A 20667-nucleotide genomic window follows, 5' to 3' on the forward strand; every position below is an offset into this window, starting at 1 on the left:
ATAAATCTAAATTGAAAACAGTTGCATAGAAATATGAAAATTTGATTAAAATTCATTAATCCTATATTGCTTTTAATTACTATGATGTGTGTTTTTTTTCCCCATTGGATTCACACTTAGTAGACAAAGTAAGGATCTTGGTGTACGTTTCAGCCATTCACGTTCAGGTAGACCTCTTTTTTCACATACCCGGGAGAGTAGCTAGGAGTGAGCGATGAAGGCGAATAAGCACTGCTTCATATTGCATTCTTTGAAGGATCAACGTAACACTGACTTTTGTTAGCTGAGAGATAACATTTGACTATAACAATATTCTATAACTTACAACGATATTCTGTAACTTTCCCTAATTGCAATATTCTGATAATGTCAACTTTGACAAAGAAACACTTTTCCATAATGACAAGCTGATCAGGATAACTGACAAAATAAGGACCCATTACTTATTCCTGCAAGCCCAGGTCAAAGGAAAAATTATAGTAGTATAATTATAATTACAGTAGTCTAGCAGTATCTATACTAGAGCTTCCCCGCCATGTGCCTCGGCACACTGGATGCTGGGAGTAAATTACATGTAATTGGAGGCACGGATTCTGCTCAGCCCTTAAGGGTGGTCAAGCTAGGCTTGGGGAAACTGAAACTACTGGGCTAGTCACCTTCTACAATAAGATGCCTCAATCCGTCACCCCATCATGCCTTGTAGATATCACTTTCTCTGTGTACAGTGATGTACAAAGGGTTGGCAGGTCAGTAATAAGAAAAAATAATAAGAAGGGACCCCTAGCACAGTGAAGAGTTCCACTTATGTATAGAATTACTCCTAAATTCTGATACTAACCCATGTTCGTGGGATGTGCGAGAGGGCCCTCTAGGAAAGAAAAGTAAGGTGTAGTGGTTTCCAGGGAAGGCTCTACAGTCAAACTACCTGATTTTGAATGATGGCTGTACCATTAACCAATTGTTTTGTAAAGCCCTTAAAAAACAAAATGACTTTTGAGGTTCTGGATCTTGAAACTGGTGCCTTAAAACTCACCATGGCTGTCTGCCTCTTGGAAAGTCCTTCAGCACTAAGATGACTACACATTCCAGTTTATGCCTGTTGTCCTGGTATGATTATTAACAGCACCCCCATCCAGTACCCCTCTTTTTCCCCAAGGGAACATATATTCAGATTTGAAGACCACTTTTGTAAACCAAAGTGTGCCTGACTGATTTCTTTCCTTTTCTCCTGTTAAATTTTAAAAATATTTACTGTATACCTGTTATGTACCACACACTATACTAGTTACTTTGACATATATTATCTCATTTTACCATCAGAATTACCATATGAGGTGTTTTTATTATACCTTCCATTTTTTTTTTTTTGAGGAAGATTAGCCCTGAGCTAACTGTTGCCAGTCCTCTTCTTTTTGCCGAGGAAGACTGGCCCTGAGCTAACATCCATGCCCATCTTCCTCTACTTTATATGTGGGACAGCATGGCTTTGCCAAGTGGTGCCATGTCCACACCCAGGATCCGAACCGGCGAACCCCAGGCCGCCGAAGTGGAACGTGCAAACTTAACCACTGTGCCACCGGGCTGGCCCTTGTACCTTCCTGTTTTTAAACAGATAAGAAAGCTGAAAACTCAGAGAGTTTAATTGACCACTCACAACTAGTAGGTGACTAAACCAGAACTCAAGTCCTGCTCCCTATTTCTAAAGCCTGTGCTTATCAATCAAATGCAGTCCTTGGGTCTCCATGATGGGGCACTGCCTTGTGTTGGTTTCCTTCCCTGGGACATCAGGTCCCACCTCTTGAAACTAGGATTGTGGTTTAGGCCTGCTCACTGCCAAACTGCCCTTTTGCCCAAATCTCCATGTGAAATACCTCCTACCAGGCTCCCTTTCACCGTTGTCAGCACATTCTCTTCGTTCCTATCCTGGTTGTGTTCATCAGCATCTCTTCTCTGGGTGGCTGCACAGTGCCCAACCCATTGGGAAAAGGCAGTAGGAACAATCTCTCCAAAATGCTAACCTCACTGTGCCACTCACCTGCTTAAGCCAGTCTAGTGCTTCCATAAGGATGAAGTTTGAACCTCTTATCAAGATTTACAAGGTTCTTTTTAAATATAGACATCAGTCCTACTGAACTTTCTCTTCTTCCTTCTCCAGCTCCCACCTGCCATGCAAATTGTTTGTCCCACAAATGTTTCCACCTCCCAAACTTGTCTTCTAGTCATACTTCAGATGCCAGCTTCAGTCTCTGGGCAGCTTGCCTGTGCTTTGTGTACCATTGTCTGCCCCACTAACTTCGGTGCCCTTCCAGTGGTGTGCTGGAGCCAGCTGGTACAGGCTCTCAAGCTGACTGCTCACATCACTTCCCAACTCCAGCACTGCATGATGTTGTATTGGCATCTTGAAATTGGTCATGGTGGGAGCATTTATGCCCCAGAAATTGACAAAGCAGGACTTTTTTTTTTAACTGGTTGGTAAACATTTACCAGCACAACACTGTGTCCCTCCTAAATTTTCATAACACTCTGAACACCATTTATTTCTTCATTCATTCAGTGAATGTTTACTCACTGTCTACTACATGTCAGATACCATTTTAGTTGCTGAGGATATAAAGGTAGGCAAATAAGAGAGTCTTGCTATCATGGATCTTACAGCGTTGAAAGGGGAAGACTGACCTTAGTCAAATATTCACATAAATAAAATGTAAAATGATAATTAGGTTAAGAACCAAAAATGCTTAAAAAATATGTAATAGGATATTTGACCTAGTCTAGGTAGGTTTTCCTGAGGTAAAATCAAAGGATAATTTTGGGTTGAGGAAGGAACGAGGAGGAGACATAGCATTCCAGGTTGTGGGAACAACATGTGCTGTAGTCAGAGGGAGCATGACTCCCAGGAACAAAGGAAAGAAGACAAGTGTGGCTAGGAGGGAGCCAGGAAGCTTGATGGGAGATGCAGCTGCAGAGCTAAGGCCACACAGAGTTTTGTAGGCCCTACTAGGGAGTTTCACCTTTATCCTAAGAGCAGTGGAAAGTCACCGAAGTGTTTTCAGCAGGAGGAACACACGCTGTGGTGGAAATCAGCACAGCATAATGGTTCAGAAACAGGCTCTGGAGCCAGGCTGCCTGGCTTGGAATGTTGACTCTGCCCCTTACTAGTAACTTCTCTGTGCCTCAGTTTCCTCAAGGGTTAAATGGTGATAAAATAATGCCTGCCTAATAGGGCAGTTTATGAGATTGTAAAGCTCTTAGAACAGTACTTGGCACATCATAAATGTTATGGAAGTCCTTGCTCAATTAAATAAGTAAAAACATCTTTGGTAAGATAACTGAATGTAGCAGTGGCCTGTGGTCTAAGAGGGGATGCAGACATAAACAAATAATTAGAATATAACATGAGGTAAGTACAAAAGACAGTGTTAACACAAAGATGAGGATGAGCTTGGTTTCCAGTGGTTATTATGAGCAGAGTTGAGGGCAGAAAGGATGTTCCAGTTGGAGAGAGCAGCACTATGAGCTGTAGAGATACGCAAATGTCACTGTACTCGGAAGCTTAAAGCTTGGCATAGAACACATAAGAATGAAAACCAATGGGAAAAAAATGTTGTGACAGAGTTACAAGGAGTGATTCATTTAAACTCGAAAGCAAATGCACAGGCTTTTGGAGGAGGTCCCAGCATCCTGGTTGACTGCACAGACTCTGGAATCAAGCCGGTTCAGTTTAGAATGCCAAGTTTGTACCTCACTAGTTGTGTGGTTTGATCTCTTGAATCCTCAATGTCTTCATCTGTAAAGCAGGAATAATAATAATAATAATAATAATAATAATACCTAGCTCATAGTTGATAAGAATACACAGTTAATGCATGTAAAGTCTTAGCATAAAGCACTCAATAAATGTCAAGCTATTATTTTATTATTACATTATGAGTTGAGACGTGAGTGAGAACTTTGATCTAAAGGAATAACATGAAAAAAGGCCCAGAAGTTGAAAAGCATCTGACACATTTAAAGAACAGCAAGCCAGTGCCAATTAAATTATAGTTATCAGTGCCAATCTATGAACTGCTTTTACTGGTCTATGATGAGATAAAGAAAGAAACTGAGAGTAAAAATTTAGAAACCAAAAGAAAACAAAAACAAACTGACAGTAATTGTATACTTGTAATGAACACTGGGGTTTGCAGTTTTTTATGTCTTTTTGTTCACTTTTTCTAGCAAGTTTTTAATTGTGACTTGCAAAAATAATAGTCCATGACTGATTGGAATAATAAAAATTTGTCCTTTACCTCAGATCATTTGAAAAAAAAAGTAATTCAATGCAGCTGGATATAGCACCATAGAGACGATCCTGGAAAGGAGGACCAGGATCACACCGTGAGAAACTTCTAGGAACCTTGAATGTCTCAGAGTTTTTTATTTGGTGGGCAACAGGATCAATAAAAGTTTAGGGAGATTCTTAACTGAGGGTTTTGTGTATGTAGGTAAACGGACATGGCACGTTTTGCACCTTTTTTTTTTTCCAGCAAGCGTGTAGCTTTTCTTCTTTTTTAATTAAAAGATTTTTTTTCTAGTTAAGGAGAGACCTGAACTGCTCCGTGTCTCACAAATATAACTGTACTTGATAAGAGTGGTTAAACAAAGGAATTCAAGCTTATCAAAACACAAAACGTTAAAAATACGTGAGCACACACTTCGTGACCAGCAACTCTTGTGACTTGTTGCGGGTAACCAGACGAGCCTCCCTTCTTCTTGGGCCCCCTCGTGTAACTAATGCATGGACGAAAAGGAAGCGACTCTGCCCGCCGTCCCGGTTTGGGTCGTCGCGGCCTCCCACGGCCCTGCGCGGCGGGATGGGAAACAACGGCGTAAGGAGCGCTGACTCGCGGGCTGCCTGTGAGCTCACGAAGCGCGAGTTTCCAGAGCCTCAGAGACAGCCCAGAACCTTTCCCGGCTTCCTTTTAGAAGCAGAGCCCCTTCCCTCCCTACCTCACAGCCACTCAGTCAAGCACACGACCCCGCTGCCAAGGCCTTCGCCCCATCTCAGGCGACAGCTTCTCAAACGCAGCGCGGCCCAGAGCCCAGGCCAGCCCGGCGGCCCGTGGAAAGAAGCAGGGCCGCGGGCCAGGGCCCCCGGGTGTGCCCCTCAGACTTCTAACGCGAGCCAGAACCCGCAGGCTCAGGAGCCGCCGGGCCGTCCGGAGGCGGCGCCGGCGCCCCGCGCCGCTCAGCCTTCCCGCCCAGCGCCCCGCACCCCGGGCCCTGCGCCCCGCCTTTCCGCCCGCGGCGCAGAGGGCAGGGCCGCGGGCACCAGGCGGCACGAAGGGGCCCGGCCGCGCTGGGGGTTGGCCGCCACCGCTCGAAGGCTGGGCCGCGAGCCTGGCCCTGCGCACCGCCGCGTCACCGCCGCCGCCCGAGCGGCCAGAGCAGGTGCGTTCGCCGCCGGCCCCGCCGTGCCCGCGGGCGGTTGGGCCCAGGCCCGGGCTCTCCGGGCGGCCGGGCGGGCTGAGGCCGGGGAGGGACTTCCTGAGTCGCTCATTCGTGGGAGCGACGGCGGACGGGGCTGGGAGGCCACCGCGAGACGGGCGGCGCCTGCGGCTTCCGTGGCAAGGGCGGCACCGAGCGCAGAAACGGGGACGCCGAGCCTGGGCGTCGGTCTGGAGGAGGCTGCTGCGGCGTGGCCGCGGGCGGGGCCGCGATCTTTCCTTCCCCAGGCCCCGCTCCAAGCCGCCGAGGAGCTGCCCTCACCCCCGACCTGGACCCAATTCCTAGTTCCCCAGAGCCTCCAGGGTGCTTTATCCGGGCTCCTTGGAGGTTCTTTTCGCTTTTTATCTTGTGCTTTCACTTTTGGTGTGCGCGGCTCGGCTCGGCTCAGACTCTAAGTTCCATGAGGGCAGAGACCCCGTGTGACTTGTCAGGTACTCAGAAGTACTCAGTGAGTAACTGAATGAGCGAGTACCTACGAAGTAGAACCGAATGAGTGAATGAGTACATAGGAAGTGGTGCTGAAGGAAGGAATACGTGAATGCATATGAATACATACGCAGTGGAGGCAGCGGAGACGCAGGCTTACAACTCTTATCTTGCGATAGTTTTCCAAAAAGCTGTCTAAATGTCGCAGTCGTGTAAATGGAGTCATTCTGATTGTGGCTACTTAAAAGGAGTTTTATTTCTGTTTTTAAAGAAAATAATCACCAGAAGCACCCCATCGTATTTCCATTTTAGGTAGATTTTCGTATATGTGTTGCTTAAAACAAAATATTCCTAGGCTTTTTCTTGCTTGTTTTTTGTTTTGGACTTTTGGAGAAGTAATGTCACCATAATATTATTTAATGTATTCCTGAAAGATAAAGATGAATGTAAAGGTAGAACCACATGCCTCTGCTTTTAGTAACTTGGTAAGACTAGACATTTGTCTTGAATTCAGGATTGTGAAGAATCTTGTTTGTTTTCCTGAGGCAGGTGCTGGCTGGTTTGTGGGTGATGGAAGAAGGCTGACTATAGTCCAGAGAGGGAAAGAGACATTCACTGTGTGGGGACACTCTGGAAGTTACATAGGTTGAGATTGCAGTAATACGATTGGTCACTGCATCAGTTCTAGTTTTCCAGGCCCAGGTTTCAGAACAGCTGGATGACTTTGGACTTGACACTTGATCTCTTTAGGTCTGGGTTTCTTAATCTCCAAGATGGGGGAGGTTAGGTGGGGCTCCTTCCTGAGTTAGGCTTCTAGGATTCTTTTTTATCAGGAGTAGAAGGTGAAATTGCAGATGGTTTCCTGGAGTTCTGCTCACTTCAGCCGCTCTGCTTGGGATTCTATAGAATCTGGCCCTATTTTCTTCTCTGCAAATTACAGCTTATTCTTTTTGCTCTTCACATCTGCTACAAAAGGACCTGGGAACTCAAGATGAGAACAATAGACTCTGGGCCGGTAGGAGGGGGAGTTTTTTTCTGCATTACTGCAAACTCCTGGTTCTGGGTCTAACTTGTTTCCAATGCAACTCAGCCTGACAATGCCATATATTTCCAGTATAGCTGGAGAATTGTATCACTATTAATTTTCCTGCATTTGAGATTAATTATCATAGATCACAACATTTTGGAGCTGGAATTACCTTAGAGATTTTTTTAAAGGCACTTAAAAAGTCATTTTACATAGATATTAAACTATTTTTTGCATGCTACATTTAACAAACACAGAGTCCCAAATGTGTTACGTAAAATAAAATTAATGTTACCTACTCAGTTATTTCAAGACTATGGGGAGGAGTGGAGCCAAACGTGGTGCTTGGTGAAAGACCAACTTTCTCTGACTCTTTTCCCAAAGAGCCAGTTACAGGGTCATGTGTCGTTCAGGTATGGGATGTAACAGTGCTGATATTTATGGAGCACTGACAGTGTACCAAGCACTGTTACATTTAATCTTTTTACTTGGATTGCCCCACTTAATCTTTACTGTAAACCTAAGAGCTGGGTGCTATTGTAATCCCTATTCAGCCTTCCTAAATAGGAACAGTGCTTGGAAAATGGGAAAGTCAGGTGTTCAGAACACAGGCAGATGGAGGCAGGATTTCTCCCAGAAACAGACAGTCCCTGCTACGTAAGTGTGTGTGATGTTGGAGAATGAGGTCTCTGTGTGTTTTCCAGGATATGTATAAACTCTGGGGCGCGCTGGGTAAGTGAGTTTAGGATGAGAGCCCAGGGGTTGAATGATTTAAGACTGAACTGCAGAGACTCTGGTAGACTCTGATGCTTTGACCTAGATGCACATGCATCCTAATTTTAAATGCATTCAGGCTTAATTTAGGGAGTATCAAATGGGTGACATCAAGAGCTGTCATCAGTGAGTGGCACTTAAGGGCTTTGAACTAAGAGTACCAAGCTATGTTGTTTCTTGGGCTAGCTTTGTCTCCTTAGTAAGGCTCTGCTTCTCAGCTTCCTTTGTAAGAACAACAATTCCTAATTCAGAAAAAGTACAGTACCTACATCCCTGTAATCCAGGAACAAGAATGCAAGATGAGTTTCCAGGACTCTTATAATTAATTGACGAGAGCAAAAGAGGAAGAGAGGCCCATAAAATACGTGGGAAATTATTTTTTATCTTGTCAGTTAAATTCAGCCTTATGGAAGGCTGAGACCAATTGCAACCCTGAAAAACTGAGAGCCGATGCCAGTTTGATTTAGCTCAGGAGGCTGAAACTTTCTGCCCTGAAGGCTGGTGTGATAGAATAGACCTTCCCATTGCTCACAATGTTATGAAAAAAACATTAAAGCAACAATTTTTATTACTTGCCCTGGAGCTAGAGCTTTAAAATGTACTTTAGTCTCCCCCTACCCTCCCTAAACCACTTAGCTTTTAAAAACAAACAACCCATTCCTGTGTTTGCTACAGTCAGATTATTAGTTCTTTCTCTTTATTCCTGTGCCCTGTTTGTTTAATGCAGCAAAGAAGGAGGACTGGTAGTGTGCTTCTAGGTCTCTGGAATTTTTCTTTAGTTATTATTTTATTCAGCACGTACTAATTTCAGTAACCATTTATTGAGAACATACTATGTTCCAGATAAAGATGAATAAGATCCTGAGTTTAAGTAGGAAAGTGACTCATCCACAAATAATTGCCCCGCAGGGTGATGTGGAAGTAGTGGCCCCTCATTCACCTGGGAAAGTGAGGAAGAGCTTGGAGGTTAGAGCTTAGGAAGACTTCACAGAGCAGGTGAATTTTGAACTGGATTTTGAAGCCTAAATAAAGGCCAAGAGGAGGGAGAAGAGCATTCTGAGCAGAGAGAACTACCTGGGCAGAGAAAAGGAGGCGAGTCTGAGCATGGCCCTCCCTGGGAGAGATGGGTTCAGTGTGGCTGTAGTAGAGAGGTCTTGTGAGGTTGGGACCAGAGAGAGAAGGTCCTTGAATGCCATGTTATTTAGACTTTTACACAGCCTAGATAATCTCTTTTAGAGTTTTATTAAGCTGAATTTTTAAGCAGAGGAAGGCTATGATGGAGTTTTCTTCAGACAATAGCTTTGGCAATAATGTTTTGGAGGAACTGGAGAGGAAAAAGCCAGGAGGCCAGAAGAAAGTGAGGACGCTGTTGCTATAGTCCAAATGAAATAGGATAAGGGTCTAAACTAACATAGATTTGAGAGATAGAGGGCAGGATTTAATGAGTAGCTGGATATGGGAAATAAGGTTGAAAATAACTCTGAGGTTTTGGAATTTCTTGACTGAATGAATAGAGATGCCGCTAGCAAGGATAATAAATATGAGAAACAGGTTTTGGGAGAAAGGCAGTGAGTAGAGATAACTGTGGAGCATCCAGGTGAGACCCCAGGATACAGCCTTGGCTGTAGCTATACTGTGACATCACACAGAGGAGAACTGCCAAATGTTACAAGTCCTCATTCTAAAAAGACAAATCATTCAATAAATCACTTAAAAGGAAGGAAAAAAACCACATTAGACTTGACTAATGACCATTGCATCATATTTCAGGTGAGTTTCTTAGAACTCCATTTCCTATGTGAGTTCAAGTGATGGAGAAAACGTTGGAGTCTCAAACAATGAGGGGTTATTGTTAGCCACAAAGAGAAAGCAAAATAGAGCAACGCAGACAGGAGTGGTTCAAAGGAACAAAGATAAACAAATGGCAAAAGTGTAGCAGAGAAGACTGATTGCTAAAGATACAAATATAGGCAGATTCGGAATACAGAGAAGAATTTTGAGCTGGCTCTTCCAAATAACTGTACTTCTTTAAAAGTAAGACTATCACCTTTGATTTCTCATCTTATTCAACTTGTCCAGAAGAGACAAATAGGAGATTGTCAGAAGTGCCGGGCAGAGGGTTTGATATCATTTTGCAGAGAAAGTGTTGGGAGACTTTGAAGTAAGGGAGGAATAACAGAGGTGGAGTAAGATAAAATGAAAAGGATAATGATTAGGAGAAATTTTCAGAACATTTAGTGAATTCTATGACAAATAGTTGCTAACAAAGAAAAAGATTGATGCAGTGTTCTCTTAGTGTTGTGGCGTTAGACTTGCTTGGAAAAAAAGAATATATTAGCATAACACCTTATATTTAAAAATAATTTTTACATTTGATTGGTACATGAACTCTCAGAAGTAGGTGCAGCCAGGCACTATTATCTTTCTTGTATAAACTAAAAATCTGTGTGTTAAGGAGGCTGAGTTTGCCTCAGATCCCATGGCTGGCAAGAACTCCAAGCTTTCTGACTTTCAGTCCACTGCTCTGTGCATTGTATCAGAGCCTTGCTTTGCCTGGAACCCTGGTCTTTTACATTGTATCCCTTCCACCCCCTACCATGTCGTATCATATAAAGGTAAAGGTAATGCAGGTGATATTTGAAGGCCAGCAAAGCCAAGATCTTTGGAGGCAGAGGCAGTGATGGAAAGGATCCTTAGCACCACCTCTGCTGCATGCAATATGGTCATGATGGTCAGGAAGGGTTGTATAGAGAGAGTATCTGTGGAAATCAAACACCGCTTTCGATGCAATAGGAGAGTCTACAGCATAAAACAATCTTACAATTAAATCTCCTATGATGCATATAACCTCTTTATAAAGTGAACAATTAATCACTCCTTAATATGTGGATAAATCTAGACTTTCAAATATGGGGTTTGTAATAGGCTACATATACAATGATTATATTATTTATATGTGAAGATTTTTCTAACTTGAGTATTAAACATGAAGATGGGGATCTGGAGCTGGATCCCCTAATCATTAGAGACCATTTAAAACCTATTGAACATAATCATTTGCAGTTAAATCCATGTAGCTACCTTTACTGCTTACAAAGTACCTACAGGTAGGACATTGGGTGGGGTGAAGCTCATCTGGGAAATGGAGAGACAAGCCCAGCACTGGCACTGCCCCCAGCCTCATGGTAGGACCCACAAAAGATAGTTATGAATGTAACTCCACCAACATAGTGGGCCAGAGTAGGGAAACCAGAAACTCTTATGGACCTTGAGTTCCATATCATCATTAAAGTGAAACCAAGTATAAGTCAAAGCAAAGAGCATTATACTGGGTCTAGAGTTATTTTGTGTTGATAAAAGATAAAATCTAGAAGGAAGACAGAATAGTTGTGACGTTTTATGGACCAAGCAATTAAAAATATTTAACCTCAAAATATATAAAGGAAATGGTTAGAAGTGTGAGAAAATGACCAAAACAAATTGTAAGAGACCTTAAGATCTGTTGTTTACATCACAAATCAGTTAGACAAAAGCCAGATAGTCATATACAAAAGATGAATGGTAAGATTTGAATAATATAACTAATGAGGTTGAAAAATACAATTCGTCAGGGTGAGAAGGGATATAGAAAGTTTCAATAATATGGTATATTTAATATTAATAAAATGATTGTTTACATTATATATGAATATATATGTGTGTGATGTATATATATTTGTATGTATAACCTATTTGCAGAATATTCATTTCTTTGGAACACTTATGAAAGATTGTAAAAGTAAATGAAGACTTCAGTGAGTTCCAGAGTCCTGCTGGCCTCGTGCCTTAGTCCTCCGGTTTAGCCCATGTTTTCAATTACCTTTGTAATAGGTTGAAATAATAAAAAGAAAACATCCTCTTTTTCATGATGCTCTCAAGCCGCTCATATAATTCATCTTTCACCTTCATGTATGTATGTCCTTTTTGTGCCCAGACCATCATTTTGAGATTCTTTTACCATTATCAAAATATGTTGGATCTATGTTATCCATGACTAATCTGAAGATGCATTTGTTACATTTGATTAAGTGTTCCAAATCATTAATGCCATGTGTATTGTATTGCAAAATTTACTGTCTGAAACATCTGGCTGTTCTTTTTTTTTGTTTTGAGGAAGATTAGCCCTGAGCTAACTGCTGCCAATCCTCCTCTTTTTTTGCTGAGGAAGACTGGCCCTGAGCTGACATCCGTGCCCATCTTCCTCTACTTTATATGTGGGACGTCTACCACAGCATGGCTTTGCCAAGCGGTGCCATGTCTGCACCCGGGATCCGAGCTGGTGAACCCCAGGCCGCCGAAGCGGAACGTGTGCACCTAACTGCTGTGCCACTGGGCTGGCCCCCTGGCTGTTCTTTTACAGGGTTTTTCTTTTCATTAGCTTTTCTGAGCAAAAGCTTACAGAAAATCTGGGGCCATAGGCAGACTAGAGAACGAATGCAGGATCACAAACCCCATTTTGTGGGGAGAAGCAGAGGGCAAATCATGGAAGTCAGCACGATTCTGCTTCCATTTTGCTACCTACTCAGTTCAAATTTCAAGGTTTACCACATAAACTAATCACTCACTAGCACGCTATGTTCTCTGTAGTTTGATGGTTAAGAATATGGGCTTTGAAGCCAGTTTCCTGGGTTCAAATCTCAGTTCTGCCACCAACCCCCGTGTGACCATGGACCAATTACATATTCTCTCTATGCCTCAGTTTATTCATCTGTAAAGTGGGGATAATAATTATAACTGCTTGTGGTAGGCAGAATAATGTCCTCCCCTGAAGATGTCCATGTCCTAATCCTTAGAACCTATAAATATGATAGGTTACATGGCAAAGGAGATAAGGTTGCAGATGAAATTAAGATTACTAATTTTCTGACCTTCAAGTAGGGAGATTATCTTGGAATATCTGGGTAGGCCCAATTAACAGTGGAAGAGGGAGACAGAAGAGGAGTCAGAGAGTTAGGGAGACGTGACTATTAAAGGATGGCCAGAGAGATGCAATATTGCCAGCTTTGAAGATGGAGAAAAGAGGGCATGAGACAAGAATGTGGTTGGCTACTAGAAGCTGGAGAAGGCAAAGATCCTCCCCTAGAGCCTCCAGAAAGGAATGCAGCCCTGCCGATACTGATTTTACCTGGTGAGTTCAGTACTGGACTTCTGACCTACAGGACTGTATAATAACTTCATTTTGTCTAAGCCACCCAGTTTGTGGTAATTTGTTGTAGTGGTGATAGAAAACTAATGTGTTGTCCTATAGATTTGTTGTAGAGTTAAGAAATGTAAACATTTAGGACAGGCCTGCCGCATGGTAAGTGCTCAGGCAATATTAACCACTATTATTATTATTATTATTCATTGGTACTTTAGTTTCCCTCTTGTCTTTGCCTCTTTGTTATAGTTATCTTGTGATTACACAAAATTGTTGGAAAGTCCCCTCCCCCCAAGACTGTGGCCCTAGGGGTTTCTCACTCTCATGGTAGGCCATACTCAGTCTCCAGCAATTTGTCAAAATTACCAATTATATATTCCTACCAGTTTATGGCTCCAGCACTTTCTGCTCCGAGTAAGCAGATCTGAGCTGTGACTCTGGATTTTCTTGCCTCTCCAGATTTTAGGGTGGCAGTTTGCTCTGCACCCTCAGTTCTCTGCTGGGTCCAAGGAAAGTTGTTGCTTTTCAGTTTGTTCAGTTTTACTTGTTGTTGTAAGGACAGAAGTGATGACTTCTGAGCACTTAGATGTTGGAGCTGAAATGGGAAGTGAGGGCAGTGCTGTCATTACCTGTGGCTTTAAGGAGCTCCTCTATACTCAAGAGATCTTCATCTCTATACTTGACTTCTTTCTGATTTCTATTTTCTGGTTTTCAACTCATCAATTTCATTCTCAAACATGCTCTTCCTATGTTTTCTATTTTGGTTAATGGCATCTTAATCTGTAGGATAGTAGGTAATGTGATGTGTCTGAAATATAGGGTACAAATCAGGCTCAAACTCTGAGAGGTTATCCTTAACTCTTCCTTTTTCCTTATCCTCCAAAATTACTAAGTCCCCAAATCCTGTTGTTTCTACCTATGATAGCTCCTGAATTTTTCTGTCCCTCCCCTACCACATCCTTTCTATCATTGCCCTGATCATCCCCCTTATTGTCTCTTCCCTTGGCCAGGCAGAATCTTTTAAACCACTTCATCCTCCACACTGTCTCAAGAATTGGATCATAGGCTGAATCGTATTCCCTTCTAAAAAACTTACGTTTTGAGAAATTGTCTGAAGAATAGAGTCTAAACTCCTAATATACCATTTAAGGTTCTTAAAGATCTCGTATTAAAATATATGTCCAGGTGCATTCCTGGTGCATTCAGTTACTGTGTTAGTTTCCTAGGGCTGCCATAACAAAATCCCATATACCAGGTGGCTTAAACAGCAGAACTTTATTTTCTGACAGTTCTGGAGGGTGGAAGTCCAAGATCAAGGTATCAGCAGATTTGGTTTCTTCCGAGGCTCTTCTCCTTGGCTTGCAGATGGCTGTCTTCTCACTGTTTCATCATAGTCTTTTTTTCTTTTCATGTGCACCCCTTGTGTCTCTGTGTGTCCGAATTTCTTCTTCTTAGAAGGACACCAGTAAGATTGTATTAGGGCCCACCCTCATGCCCTCGTTTTAACTGAATCACCTCTTTAAAGGTCCCGTCTCCAAATATAGTCACATTCTGAGGTGCTAGGGCTCAGGCTTCAACATATGCATCTGAGGAGGGTGCACTTCAGCCCACGGCACCTATTCCGTCCCTCCATGCGGTCTGTATGTGTGTATGACCCGGGAAGATTTTAAAAATGCTGATTCCTGGGTCCTACCCAGTGTTGTATGTTCTGGGTCAGTAAGTGTGAAATGGGACTGGGAGTATATTTGTTGCATGCATGTGTGTGTGTTTAAATTTCTCCCTAGAGCTTTATAATACCCTGGCTTCCTAGGCTTGTTACCATTTCCGGGGAACATATTATAAATGTTTATGTCTTTGCTCATGGTTGTTCTTTTATTGGATATACCCTTTCCACTCTATGACTATGAAAATTCATCTATCCTGCCCAGCTGAGCTAGAATAACATTTTCTCTATTGTTTCTTCCTTGTTCTCTCTTGCGGTAATCCTACAACCTTTATTATTACTTTATTATAAGCCCTAGAGTATTTATTTCCTTTTGTTTTGTATGATAAGCATTTGCCTTCCTCTTTCACTAGCTTCCTGAGACCAAAGATGACATATTCTTTATTTCTGTATATCTGAAACAGTTGCTATTGCTCTGAGCATAGTAGGTAATCAATCAATGTTTTCAGTATGAATAATGAACTCATTAATAAATGCTGATAATTTTCTAATGACTTTTTACACAGTAGAGACCATTAGACTAAAAAAAAGCTTAAAACGAGTGGCAGAACTTTTATTCTTTTATTTTTTTCTTTTCTGATTTTTCTCCCCAAGTTCCCCCAGTATGTAGTTGCACATCTTAGTTGTGGGTCCTTCTAGTTGTAGCATGTGGGACGCCATCTCAGCATGGCCTGATGAGTGGTGCCGTGTCCGCACCCAGGATCTGAACCAGTGAAACCCAGGGCTGCTGAAGTGGAACATGCAAACTTAACCACTTGGCCATGGGGCTGGCCCCAGAACTTTTATTTTTGAATAAAATAGCTTTATCATGATACATGAACAATGTTCTTAATGTGTATTTCTGGTTTAGGACTTTAAACTTTTAAAAATTTCTCTTGAATAAGGTATTTGATAATAGAAAGAGGATACAGTGAAGACATCATAACAATTTGTGATAATGGCATCTTTTTTTGCATTGCATTTTTCAAGGCAGAGTATGGATGGTTCAGTTCTTAAAGATGAATGGATTCCCCAGTGTCCACTTGTAGTATATCCTCCTAGTCAAGAACTGCTTCCTTATAGCTGGCATGGTAAGGTGGACTTGTCTATTAGCTGAGCTAATAAGCTGTGTTTTCTTGGGTCAATGAATAACAGAAACAATTCTTGAAATGATTACATCAGCTAAGACCGAGTTTCTGGGCAGGGATCTAGAGTCTGGCATTTCCTTTTTGTTAGTTTTCCAAAAACTACTAAAACTTCAACCCTATACTTTCTAGAAATGGAGTAATCACTTCTAAAATCATTTCGCCAAAGCCTTTTCTGAACCAGGGCAGGCAGTCACAGAGATTGGCAGGGGAAGGACTGATGTCTACTCACAAGGGAAGAAGGATTCTGCTTTGAAAACACAGATGAGCTTTTGGATGTGGAAATTTACAAGGTTCAGAAAGCCCTGAAACATCTTTAGAAGCTGAGCCCAGCAGAATAATGGGAGGCTGTGTGCTGGCTTGGCATTGGAGGCTGTCTGGCACAAACTGCACTGTAAACAACTCTTCAAACATTTGCATCTGCATACATGACATTAGATTCTCAAAATGTCCAATTAAATACTTGTCAATGGAAGAAATGTTTATTTCCTCAGCTGACCTGTTGTCAGCTTGGCCTTTCTGATGGGGGAACAGTTTCAGCTGATACTCTTCCTTTCTAGACCTGATCTTGTCCTTGTGCACATAGAATTCTTTTTGAAAGCCGTGGAGACTGTGCCAAGCTGTAGACCATGGGCTTAGGTTAGGTAACTAAAGAAAAATATCTTAAAGTAAATGCTGTGAGCCCTTTTCAAACCAAGGAAACCTACTTAGCGCCTTAGTTTCTTTTGTGCATCTTAAACTCTTAGTGCTTGAGATATTATAAAAGTGATAGAACTGAGAAAAAGAGAAAAGGGCAGTTTTCATATTTTTTAAAAATAATTCTCTTAAGGACTGAATTAGTTTTAACATTTCAACAAATATATATTGAATGAGTGTTAATAGTGATGTTGTGTGTTTATGTGTATGTAGTGATTGTGTGTCCCTATCCTTGTTGATAGACACGGAAATGCTCAATTATAAGTCCCTGTGATTGGTATAGCAGTGAAGGTTTTGCAAGATGATGTAGAAACATAGAGGAAGTCACGAAGAAAATATAGGAGAAGAATCAAAGAAATTTAGGTATTCTTTGGAAAAGTTCAAATGTATAAGGAAGTAGAAAGCTGTGTGATCTTGAGCAAATTTCCCAATTCTACTGGCCCTAGTTGCCTAATCCATAAAATAGGGAATATAGTATGAAGAAGATCAAAGGTTATTATCAGGATTAAATAAAATGATCAAAACTACTTACAATCATGTAAACTGCTTACAATAGCATTTGCCACATTGTAAATGCTCACCAAATGTTAGCTAATTATGAAATATTAATCACTTTTTGGACAGAGGAGATTTAAGCATTTCTGTGTGGTGAGGGGAAGGAGCCCAGGAAGAGAGGGAGAAAAATTAGATAATTGCTACAATATATAGAGAGAATTTTGCTTTGGAAAGGAGGTTGGGTAATTCTTTCACTGAGACATGAGCTGAGAAGGACTGTATAGATAAAGGATAGAAAAGTTTTGAGGTGAGGATGGTGAAAGCCAAGGCATCTCATGGTCATATTATTATCTCCTCAGTTGTATAGATGAGGGGAACTTTTACTGAGCATGAGGGGAGTAGGGGTGGAATTTGGGGCTTAAGGAGAGTGGAAAAACTTTATAGCAGCTGCTATGGGGAATTTGATAGAGTCAGCTGAAGATAAATATAAGGGTTGCCGAGCAATGCAGAAGACCCAGCTGAGAGCCTTAGTTGATAGTGGAGACATTTGGCATGGTTATGTAAATATTGATGGTGGTATTATGCACCCTGACGCAAGCATGGAGAAAATTCAAAATTAGTTTTGAGGAATAGGCAAGTAGGTGAGGAGGAAAAGCAAGGCATCTAGGGTACTAATGAAGGCAATATTATATCATCAACCACCAAATAAGGTCCTGAGCCAAGATTAACCTGAAATGGTGAGTTGAGGATAGAAGCACAGACAGACTGGAGGTGAGGAAGTGGCTTAGTCAGTTCAGGCTGCTATAACAAGATGCCATAGCCTGAGTGGCTTATGAAGAACAGAAATTTATTTCTTATAGTTCTGAAGGCTAGAAGTCTGAGATCAGGGTGCCAGCATGGTTGGATTCTGATGAGAACCCTCTTCTGGGTTGCAGACTGCCATCTTCTCGTATCCTCACATGGAGAAAAAGAGAGTGCAAGAGCTCTCTGATTTCCCTTTTATAAGGAAGGGATTGACTTGGCCAGGGCTGATAAGAAAAGGTTTCAGAGAGAAGGTGATGGTTGAGATGAGTTATGTATGATACTATTGCTAAGTGAGAGAAATAAAGAAGACCTGAATTAAAGTGGTAAAAATTTTATTGCTAGGGACAGAAGGAAGAGATGTAGGAGGATAGAATGATGATATTTAGTAGCTAATTGACTATGTGGGAGAATGAATAGGTGATTTTGTACTTTTGAGCCTGGATGATAGGGACAATTATGGTTTCATAAGTGGAATCTCTGTTCGAGTTAGAGAAGATATTGGGGAAGATGATGAATTTGGAGATATTAAATCAGAACAATTGGTTGTAAGTGAAAGCAATTCAACTAAAATGATATTAAACCAAAAGAAGGAATCTGTTAATTTTCATAACTGGAAAGTTCAGAGATACGGTTGGCTTTAGGCATGGCTGGATCCAGGGCTCAAGTGATATGATATGTGCCCATCTCTATCCGTCTTGTCTCTATCTCTTGACTCAGCTTGTCCTGCTTGGTTTCATTCTGCAGGCCGGTTCTCAGTATACAGTAGGCAAAATAGGTGCCTAAAGCTCCAGATTCGCATCCTAACAATCCCAATGGAAATAACTTTTATTTGCAACATCCATATGTTTTAAAATATGTTTCATTATTATTCAGGTATAGTGAGGCCAACAGATCAGGAAATGATTGCCGTTGAAAAGATAGTTTGTTACTCATGGTTCCAAATAGGAGGAGTGTGCCATGCCATGCAGGGCTACATGGGAAGCACCAGGGTCAGTTAGGAGGCAGAAACAGTGAGGGGAAAGCGTGGGCCAAAGACTTTATTGTGGTTTTGTCAAGAAGGAATGGGTGAGACAAGTAAGCAGGTTTAGGGTTGACTGGTGTGAATAATTTCAGCAGGCTCTGAGGTGTGTGGTCTATCCCAAGTTGTCTGGTACTTGGCCCTGGATTGATTAGGGCAGGGAATATTGGCTTGGCATGTGAGAGTTAGATAATAGACATGGTTGGAAGATACGGGCTCTAGATTGGTTGGTTTGCATGTGAAAGGAATGTTCATAGGGGAGTCTTGGAATTAGTGAACCCTAGGAAGGGCAGTTCCTCTTGGTCAGTGATGCCCCACATGCCAGAGCATCAAGAAAACAGAAAATAAGAAAATAGTTAATATACCATATATCAACGTCAGGGGAGATTCTGATTGGCCTTGCTTTGGTCATCTTGTCTCTGTAGTGTGGGTGTGGAGTATGGGGTAAGGAACAGTACTATGATTGACTCCCAGTGTAGACCAGAGTGTGGGGATCAGGGAGGATGATCTTAAAGATAAAGAAAACAGAAATTGGGAACTTATGCTGGGAAGCCAAAAACTATAGCTACCATAGTCTATTACAGGGTACCTGTGGCCATCATGGTTGAACTGACCAGGTGGCAGTTCAAATGTGGCTCTGGGCCTTTTTATTTTAACAGCCCTCATTGCACAACATGCACTACTCCCTGGCTTGACGCCTTTCTTTTGTCCTGCAATTCTACAAGCCTATAGAGTTTCTGAAACTGAGTGTCCAAAAGTAAACTCATTTATGTTTTCTGATTCTCTTGACTAGGTACTAGTGTTTTCCTCATGGCCTCCAATGGACACCTTACCTTCATCTTTGACTCTGTTCCTTCCCCCTTTATGAAGTCATCTATCTTCTTCTGAAATATCTCCTAGATTTACTCCTTGCTTACCCATATTTGCTGCTACCTTTCTAGTTAGGATCTTCATCACCTTTCTAGTCTCTTCTTTTTAGTCTATCTTTCTTAATATTGTCAGATTTTTCTCTGTGGGGAAGAATTACCCCCCTCTTCCTAAAAAAACCCATTATCTGAATATTACAGAGAGAAAATGGCGGGTACATAGCACAAGGGCAAATGTGTGAAGATCTAGATTTGAGTCACTTCACGTTCCTCCTCTGGGTTTCATCAAAGATATTTGGTGGTTTAAATGAGAAAACTCATGTTTGAAAAATCTTTGTAAACTGTAATGTAGTTCAGATGATGGTGATTTCTTTCTCATTCTGTGCTGTATGAATCCTAAGTTTTTTTCAAACTCTAATTTTCAACCTTATTTCCTCTTTCTAAATGAATTCCTCTCTGTCCCCACACTTAGGCCAAGTTTGTTTCTCTCTTTGTATCGTTCTATACTGTTCCAAATATGAAATGCCCTTCTCTTTGCTCTCCTCGCTGTCAACTAAATCTTTTTTTTTTTAATGGCAGTAACATTGGATTATAACATTATATAGCTTTCAGATGTACATCATAATATATTTTGAATTCTGTGTAGATTACATCATGTTCACCAACCAAAAACTAATTATAGTCCATCACCACACACGTGAGCCTAATCACCCTTTTTGCCCTCCCCCATTCTCCCTTCCCCTATGGTGACCACCAATCCAATCTCTATTCCTATGTGTGTGTTTATTGTTGTTTTTATCTTCTACTTATGAGTAAGATCATATAGTATTTGACTTTCTCCCTCTGACTTATTTCACTTAGCATAATACCTTCAAGGTCCATCTATGTTGTCACAAATGGCTGGATTTCATCATTTCTTATGGCTGAGTAGTATTCCATTATGTATATATACCACATCTTCTTTATCCATTTGTCCCTTGATGGGCACCTAGGTTGCTTCCAAGTCTTGGCTATTGTGAATAATGCTACGGTGAACATAGGGGTGTAT

At 41.6% G+C, this 20667-nt stretch overlaps 1 protein-coding gene across 3 annotated transcripts in view; it reads left to right on the plus strand.

The window, feature by feature from the left end:
• Window positions 1-5061: 5061 nt before the first annotated feature.
• Window positions 5062-20667, plus strand: part of CPQ (carboxypeptidase Q) — a 462573-nt gene continuing 446967 nt past the window's right edge. The window contains exon 1 of one of the 3 annotated variants that reach the window (XM_001490623.6): window positions 5062-5430. The gene's annotated coding sequence lies outside the window, so the exon portion shown is untranslated. The remainder of the gene's footprint in view (window positions 5431-20667) is intronic. The other 2 variants (XM_070222379.1, XM_070222380.1) reach the window with 2 other exon arrangements.

Source organism: Equus caballus, chromosome 9 (genome assembly GCF_041296265.1).
Source record: "Equus caballus isolate H_3958 breed thoroughbred chromosome 9, TB-T2T, whole genome shotgun sequence".
In the NCBI taxonomy this organism is placed as follows: Eukaryota; Metazoa; Chordata; class Mammalia; order Perissodactyla; family Equidae; genus Equus; species Equus caballus.